Genomic DNA, 9,337 nt, shown 5'->3' on the forward strand with positions numbered 1-9,337 from the left:
GAGGAGACAAGAAAGTAAGAAATTAAGAAAATTGGGTGAAGGAAGTGACCTTCAAGAAGGTAAAGTGTAAGACCGGTGGCATGATACCCAGAAAGGGAGACGCCAGATATGAAAGATATCCCAACATTGAGATGACTGTTGAGATAAACAACAAAAGTAAATAAGGAATTATTAAGAAGAAGTTCACGTTGAACATGACCAATATCTTCCAGAACATCCAGGTTATCATTACCAAATCAGGAAAGAAAAGCGGATGACCATTGTTATCTTTTGGAGGCCATATGGATTGACCTCAATTTGAATAAGGATGCTATTATGAAGTTAGGTATAGACTATCGAGGTGGGAATGATTGAATAAGACACCCTTATCAGGGATATATGACTTGATTTATCCATGGAAGGATGCAGGTACCTTTTAAAGGTGGAATTAAGGATAGAACATCGGTAACTTAAAATGAATCCTAGGGGAATGCATAAAGGTTGGAATTTCACCCTTAATAGGGACAGTATGAGTTTTGACAGTATGATTTGGAAAGGGTTAATGTAGCAACAACCTTTAAGAATCAGTGGAGAAATTTTTCAGAAGTATATAGATAATGGTTCTAGTAATAGTAAATGGTATTTTAATATGCCCTGTATCTAGGGAATACAGGAGGAACGATTGAAGGATAACCTTAGAGGTTTTATAAGGAAAAAGGTAATATTTAAAATTTTCAAGAATAGAAATGTGGATAAAGGAAATATGACGTAATTATAATGATGCCAAGTGGGGCACGTGTTGAACCACGAGAAAGTATGAATCGAACCAGTAAAGGTCGAAATTGTTCAGGGCAATTAGGGCCCAGGATAAAAGATGTTCTAAGTATGATTAAGAGTCAGTCATGACAGTGATTAACCTCTAAAGACTGAGGCAATAACTTATGGAAAAATGGTGATTTTTTTTACTCATCAGATTTTAAGGAAAGCATTTTCACATAAGCTGTGATTGAAATAAGGTAGAAAATTTATTTGGAGATGGTTAAAGTGACATTGACTGTAAGGAAATTTTACTATCAGGAAAGGCCAAAGAGGTGGCCGACACTTTAAAGGTAAGAGGATAATTATAGGCGCTTGTGCCAAAAGAATACAGTGATGATGGTTAAAACTGTGAAGGTTGTATTATGGTTTGGAAGATTGACATTCCTTCTGATGACTGTGCAATACCCAACCGTAATAGTAGTTGGTAAAGGTTTAATTCGTGTAATCGCCATAAACGGGCTATCTATCTTAGAAGGTACTATCTTGAGAATGAGCCTGGACCATGTTTCAAAAGGACTAAACGAACCTTTGAGATCAGGAGTGTTCTTCATGAATCAGAAATGATGATTATGTTACCTCCTTAGAAGGATTTGATACGACATGTATGGACTCCGTATGGTTAGCTATTAAGATTTCATGGAAAGTGAATGATGACAGTGGGTCAGTGGTGGACCATAGTAAGGCAGCAATGATTCTGCGAGTAACGAGCTGATTACAACCGTGAGAGTTGTATTGGAATGGATGTTGAGATTGAGTACCACTAAACGGGTCGTGGTAGTGTATAAGTTATCATTGATAGACTAATTAAGTAGAGTATCTACCTACTGAATATTTATTCCCTCTTATGAAAAGAGAGTCGTATTACTATATGAGGAAGGTTGCGGTGCAAGCATAGAACTCTAGTAACGGTGATGTCTAAAATGAGATCCCAGGTTCGATTTTCGAAATCGAGGGAGTTTCAAAGGTGATTGTGTATAAGCTTGAGGAAGAGCATGGGTCCATAGAATGATGGAAGGAATAGAAATATTTAGGCATGGGAAATACGATGCTATAATACTTGATGCTGATATAAATACGTATATGTTTTGTTCTCCTATGACAAACCTCTATAGTTCAGAGGTAGGTTCCAAGCCAGATATTTTGTGGCAGTATATTTTTTTATATATACAATTTTCTTCAGTTCGTTCTTTTCTCTTCTTTTCATTTCATGTAAATTGAGAAGAACAACCCTTCAAGAAGGGGAGGTATTGCTGAATGACTGTCTATCTGTGTGATAGAAGCCTAGTAGGATACCAACTATTGTTTAATTGCTTGTCAAGTACTAAAGGCTGGCCACCTTCTGTACTAACTATGCGAGATAACAAGTGTTCATGATCATAGTGATCTCTCAATAAATTCTTTTACTTCTATATGAAGGATTAAGCTTTCGAAAATAGAAACAGCTGAAAAAGGAGTAGTAAAGTTATGGTGGTATTCAGAATGGGAACACATTCGTAATACTAAGGTTGACGTGGTTATTAAAAGGTTATAGAACGCTAACGAGCAAAAGTATAACCAGTATAATATTAGGAACGGAAGGTAGTAGCGATTACGAACTCGAAAAGAATGGGTATTGAGAAGCAAAAGCTCTAATGCTAAACGCTATAATGAGAGTCTGTGCAATAGACTTGAAAAAAATTTGGAATGATCACTTAACGCGGATTTAATTATATCACGACAATAGATCATATGTCATTATCGAGGTGTCACCTTATGAGATCCTTGAGGGAAGATAATGTCGATCTCCCTTATGTTAGGATGAAGTTGTAGAGCGCAAGATGCTCGGACCCGCAGTAGTCCAAAGGACCAGGGATATAATAGATCTAATCAGAGGACGGCTGGTAGTAACCCAAGATGAACATAAGAGGTATGCTGATTTGACTCAAAAAGGACAAAGAGTATGAAATAGGGGGCCTAGTAATGTTATAGGTATCCCCTTGGAAACCCTTGAAAAAGGATTGATGAGGTTCGGAAAGAAAGGAAAGCTAAGTCTACAATTTGTTGGACCCTTGGATATATTAAGACGTTTGGGAAGTTAGCATATGAGCTAGCCCTACCCCCGAACCTGTAGCAAGTTCATAACGTGTTCCACGTATCAATGTTAAGGAAGTGTAATTCGGATTCCAGACAAATAGGGGCATATGAGCGCATAGACATGCAACCAGACGTAACCTATATGGAGCAACCAGGAAGGGTATAGAGTAAAAAGGAACGAGTGCTTAGGAGAAGGGTTATCAAACTAGTAAGAGTTTGATGGTAGAACCACAATGTGGGAAAATTTACTCGAGAGTTAGAAAGTGCAATGCTAAGAGAGTATCCCTATTCATTTTCTATCTGATTCCGGGACGGAATCCTTTTAAGGAGGGGAGACTGTAATAACCCCAATTTTTGGGAAATTTTTGAAACCCTTATGAATAGTGTTTTTGCTGAATGAGAAAACTTTTCATGCCACACTATGTAGGGGTTCTGATATGGATATTCTGAGATTTTATTAGTACTTTATATGGGATATAAGTGTATGTAAAGATCGTCAGAATCCAAATCCGAACACTTTGATTTTTCCCGGAAATACACTAGATACGGAAAGATTTGAGAAAAAGGTAACAGGATAAAAAGGATTTAAATTAAAGGATTATAGGAGAGGATCATAAAAGTAATATAATATATTGAGAAAGGTTAGGGGAACCTAAGTAATAAGATCCCGGGTATGATCCTTCAAACGATAAACGAAAGTTAAGCGAACCGTATAACAGATCAGCGGTCATTAGGAAAACAATTAGGAAGTTAATCAAAGGGATTAGAGAGGATGATGTCACCCAACCAATGAGAAGAGGACAAGGAGGGGAGGATGACATCATGAGGATGACACAAGCATGACATGGGAAGGAAGGAGATGTGGTGACTTTTTAACCACACAAAACTAAGGGCAACTAGGTAATTCACTAAAGCAAACAACAAAAATCAACCAACCAAAAGCAAATCAAGCCAAAACACAAAAATCTCTCTTCTTCTTCTTCATGCTCTCGGGTGCTTTTCTTAAAAAATGAAAGTCCAAGCTCCTCCACTTACTATTTAGCAAGGTAATTATCTAAGCTTCCCCATGGATAGTTACATACTTCCTATAAGTTTAAGCTTCTAATTCCAAGCCAATCTTTTTCTATAAATCATGAAAGAAGATGGTGAATAGTGTTTTCAAGAACTAAAATTTGTGTTCTTGAAGTTTTGTTTAGATTAAGCTTGGATAAGGACTTTAAAGGTGATTCCAAGCCATTCTCTTGATTCTCCACTCTCCAAGGAAGGTATAACTTCTCAAACCCTTAGTATTAAGTTTTGTTGGTTTGGATTTTATAATGTTAGATGATGGGTTAGTGTAATGAGTGTGTACTCATGATAGATCTTTGTTTAGTAAGTGGTTTTGTTGATTTTGGAGTTAGGAGTGATGCTTGTTAGATTTGAAGTTCTTGGTCACTTTTTTTGGACTTGGTTTAGATGAATAAATTGGTAATATTGAGTTGATTGGGGGCTGTTGTAATGTAGTTTAGATGGAGGTTTGATTGGGTTGTGAATTGGAGTTGAAATTGTGGTTGTTTGAATTGGTTTAAATTTGGGAAATCGCGTAAACATAGCCGTCGTAACGTCCGATTTTCTGTAGACTGTTTTTGTGCATAACATTAGGACCCGAGAACCCCCTGCTAGATTATGACCACTGCCATGTTTAGATAGCTCATGTTACGAGCTTCGTTTTTATATGTAGTTCGTTCGATTCCGATGCACGGTTTAGGAGAAACGACCGTTTCAAGTAACGGCGTTTCGCGAACGAAACTTTTCCTCTCGCCTTACTTTGAAACATAGGTTAAAGACCAAAAAGGGTTAATTAATGCATGAAACATTTATGGTACGTGTGTTAGGCAGTTGGTAAGATACTCGCGAAGGAATCGCCTTAAAACTCGTAAAGGTTAAATTATTAAAAATGGTGGAGCCGAGGGTACTCGAGTGACTTAAGAGAATCAGTAAGCGCAAAACGAGCGTTAGAGTCTGAGTTGGTTAGAGTATAGATTTACAAGTGACTTTGGTTTAATTCCAACTTACTTGTTGTTTATAGGTTACCAGACTCGTCCCGAGCCATTCGTAACCCCCAGTCGCTCAGGCAAGTTTTCTACCCGTTATAACTGTTGTTGTGATGAATATATGTATTTGCATTATCTTGCGATAGATGCATGTTGGTTAATTAGCAAATGATGCAATATATTGAAGCATGCTGCTATGGTATATATATATGCATGCCTGTTTCGCATTCTTTCCATATATATATCTGTTGGTTCAGTTGATAATACCTATGCTAGAGGATAGCGGTAACTTGCATATACCCTTAGTATAGGGACCCAAAGGTGAAAATATTTTCTAAAACCGGGAGTCGAGGATCCCGAGTAGATTTTGTATATATGGATATAAATATATATATATATATACTTATATATATATATGGTCATAGTTTTCAAAACTATTAATCGAATAAGGTTTATTCGATAACTTTAACTTTATTTTATTATTGAATATTATTTCGAACATTATTCGAAGGCGTATGACTCCTTTATATTAAATGAATATTATTTTGAATATTCATTCGGGGACTTATGACTCCTTTTATTTATTTATCTGAATATTATTTGAATATTCATTCGAGGGCTTATGACCCTTTTATTTATTTATCTGAATATTATTTGAATATTCATTCGAGGGCTTATGACCCTTTTATTTATTTATCTGAATATTATTTGAATATTCATTCGAGGGCTTATGACCCTTTTATTTATTTATCTGAATATTATTTGAATATTCATTCGAGGGCTTATGACTCTTTTATATTATTTATTGAATATTATTTGAATATTCATTCGAGGGCTTATGACTCAGTTTATATTATTTAATGAATATTATTTGAATATTCATTTGAGGATCTATGACTCCGATTATTTGCTGAGGTATATTCTTTATTTTATTAAAGAATAAGGTGTCAATAATCAAACTTATTTTCGATTATTCAAATAAAGATAGTACTTTCATATAAGTATATCTTTGGTTATTTAATACTCGTTTCAAGTATAAGTTTTAAATACTTCTACTTCAATTATTTTTATAAAGATTATTCTTTAAGGGAATATTATTTAAATAATAATATTCAGTCATTTTCTAAATATTCTGGGGACTGATTTACTTCATTAAATCAGCTTTACTCCAAACACTCTATAAAGTGTTTTCGAGTCTTCAAAATGATTTTTAAAGTCAGAGCGGATCCCAAAACTCATCTTTATATTTAAGATCTTCCTTTTTTAAGGGGATTTAAATACTCGCTCAAAACCTGGGGAATCCGGCTCTGTGGTGTACTTTATATTCGCAACGAGGTTGCAGTTTTGGTAAATGAATTGATTACTTGCCCAATGTTCGGGAAGTAAGCCCATCTAATTGAGTCGGCATAAGCGACAGGCCGGGGTACGGTCTATGAAAGTGTAAGTGGCTGGGTGGCAGTCCATCAACGCGTAAGAGGCCGGGTGGCGGTCCAGCACAAGGTCCTTATGTGGCCAGGGTGATGACCGGTGGGGGATTCATCCATCTACTAGTAGAAAAGGTTACTTATTGGTATCTTTTCCTGATCAGCAAGATATCTGGTTTATGCCAAAATTCTTTTTCTTTCCAAAATTCATTGGATGTTTCAAACTCTGTTCATACTTTACATGACAGAGATTTTCAGGAAATGTATGAGATATATATATATATATATATGGATATATATATATATCAGGACTTAATGAAGTATCTCGTAACTTCGTTATTTATAATGATATTTCAAAGATTGAATCTATTCAAGTCTTATCTTGTAGTCTCATCTGGGTGATGAACTTTGAAACTAATTATAACTTGAACGGTGGTAGTTCAAGTAGTATTTGGAAAAGATATAAGTATATTGGAGTATCTTGTAACTTCATTTTTTTTAAACTTATATCTAGTAAATGATTATCTTATGCATGACAAAGATTTTCAGAAAAACGTTGAGACAAGGTTAGATATATGAGATCACCTTGCAACGATATTTTTTTATATACAGTTATACACTGGGACTTTGTGTATATCATGCATGGAAGAGGACTTCCAATATTTTGAAAAGTATATATGTATATATACTGAATATTTTGCGACTTCATCGCATTAAGATATCAAACTTGGTTCATTTCTTTTGACCAAGACTTTCATGAGTATTATGAGTAGGCTCATATATTGTAAATCATTATACATATTATTTTGGTGGGCTTGCTGCTCACCCTTGCTTTATTTCTTCATCACACAACAACAGTTAGGAAAGATGGCCAGACTCCAGCAGACCCAGCGCAAGCGCGTGGGAAGCGTCTCGCGTCTTCCCGTTGATGTTGTAGCTGCTATAGCTGCAGAGGTAGATCTATTGTAGATCAGACCATCTACTTTCGAGAATCAATTATGTATAATTATAACTTGTGGCAGATAATGGCAATTAACTGTAAATTTATCAAGTAATCATTTTGGGTTGTAATAACTTTTAAATTGTGGATTCAAAGACTTGTACTTATTTAAATTTCATCTCTGAGACTATAACGGGTTGTGGTGTGTGTTAGTGTGGGGTCACAGCATAAGGTTATTTATTATTAATTTAGTGAAGTGGTATTGTGGAAAGAAAGACCGTGACGACCCGGATCCCCGACCCCGGATCTGGGGGTGTTACACCTCATCTTGAGAAAGTAAGTGAAGATGCATCTTTACCTTCCAGTGATGGTAATTATCTTTGTCCAGAAAAGGAATTTTGACTCCGACATCCTTCTTGTTCATCTTGCTGTTTGTTGTGATCTTTAAACTCTTTGTGCTTCAAGAGTTTGCTTTAATACCAATTGTTAGTCCCTAACAATACAACAAGAATTACAGAAGGGGGGGTTGAATATAATTCTGGCTACTTTTTGAGATTAATTAAAAGTGGTTCTAACTTAACAATATATAAGTGTTTGATTTGCAAAATGCCGAATGAAGAGTTAGATAAATCAAAACACAAGTAATTAAAAACGCAAGTCTTTAAAAACTTTCTGGTGGATTTAAATGTATCCACCAGATATATATATATATATATATCAAGAGAACCCTGTGAAGCTTGAATAGCTCACAGCTGCTTACAAATATGAACAACTACACTTACAGAGAAATGCTACATGATACAGCTTACAATTGTTTCTCTGAGAATGTATTTGCTTAGTCTTCTAATTGTTCTACTCATCTTGGTTTATATATCACTAAGATTACATAGTAATAAGACAAGATAATAAAACAAAACCTATCAATTATAATACTATGCTGCTTCACTACTCTATTCCAGCATCTTTGAATATCTTCATAATAGCTTGGAAATGGTAATGCTTCTTTGTTCTCAAAGACCCAGCTGAATAGGCTGCTACATTCCTTTTGGAAACACTCGACGCATGTGACTGTGTTGTCACTATCAACAGATGTTTGAATTGATCATCCGTCGGGTACATGATTATCATCCATCAGGTTGCCTTGTTGATCATCCATCGGTAGCTTTGTTAATCATCCGTCGGGTAGCTATTTGACACTTGACTTCATTTCACTTATGCAGAATTATAAGACATCTTATATTTATAATTAATCAACCTATTCTGCATATCTAGTTAAAGTCAACATGACTTATATGCTATTAAAGAGTCTATACAAAGGTGTTTACAGAAATGTGCTACATGACTTATTTTTACATAAGCTACTCACTCGATGAATGTCAAATCATCATCCGTCGGGACTATATTGAGTCATCCGTCGGGACTATATCTGATCATCCGTCGAGTGCTACATTTTTCACTAAGTTGAATCTACTAAGGTGTTTTGTTAATGTAATTATCAAGTTCACAACATATTCTCAACAACCTTGCCTTGAGGCATTCTCTGAGTTGGGTTCTGGTATTCATTAGCAACCATCAGTTCAACCAATTCATAAGCTTCATCGTAGCTTTTAGCCCATAAGGCTCCACCTAATGCTTCATCAAGCATGGTTCTAGAAGTAGCACCCAACCCATTATAAAAGCAGTTAATGATTATCCAGTCAGGAATCCCATGATGAGGACACTTCCTAAGCATCTCCTTGTAGCGATCCCCAGCCTCACACAAAGATTTTCCCGTTTATTGCACAAATTGAGTAAGAGCATTCCTGATTGCTGCAATCTTCACCATAGGGAAGAATTTAGTGAGAAACTTCTGAGCAAGATCCTCCTATGTAGTAATAGAGCATGGTGGCAGAGAATGCAACCAACACTTAGCCTTATCCCTCAGAGAGAATGGGAAAAGCCTCAGCTTTATAGCATATTCGATAAATCCATTGAACTTAAAAGTGTCATATATCTCGATGAAATCTCTGATGTGCATGTTGGGATCTTCTATAGGAGAACCCCCAAACTGAATTGAATCTTGTATCATC

The 9,337-nt window shown here is 35.7% G+C and overlaps 1 non-coding gene across 1 annotated transcript; it reads left to right on the forward strand.

Moving 5' to 3' along the window:
- The first annotated feature begins 8,971 nt into the window (after window positions 1–8,971).
- On the forward strand, window positions 8,972–9,079 carry LOC141709613 (small nucleolar RNA R71). Its single transcript, XR_012570179.1, has one exon. It is a non-coding gene; the product is annotated as a small nucleolar RNA R71 (small nucleolar RNA).
- Window positions 9,080–9,337: the final 258 nt, after the last annotated feature.

This window comes from Apium graveolens, chromosome 2 (genome assembly GCF_009905375.1).
Source record: "Apium graveolens cultivar Ventura chromosome 2, ASM990537v1, whole genome shotgun sequence".
Classification (NCBI taxonomy): domain Eukaryota; kingdom Viridiplantae; phylum Streptophyta; class Magnoliopsida; order Apiales; family Apiaceae; genus Apium; species Apium graveolens.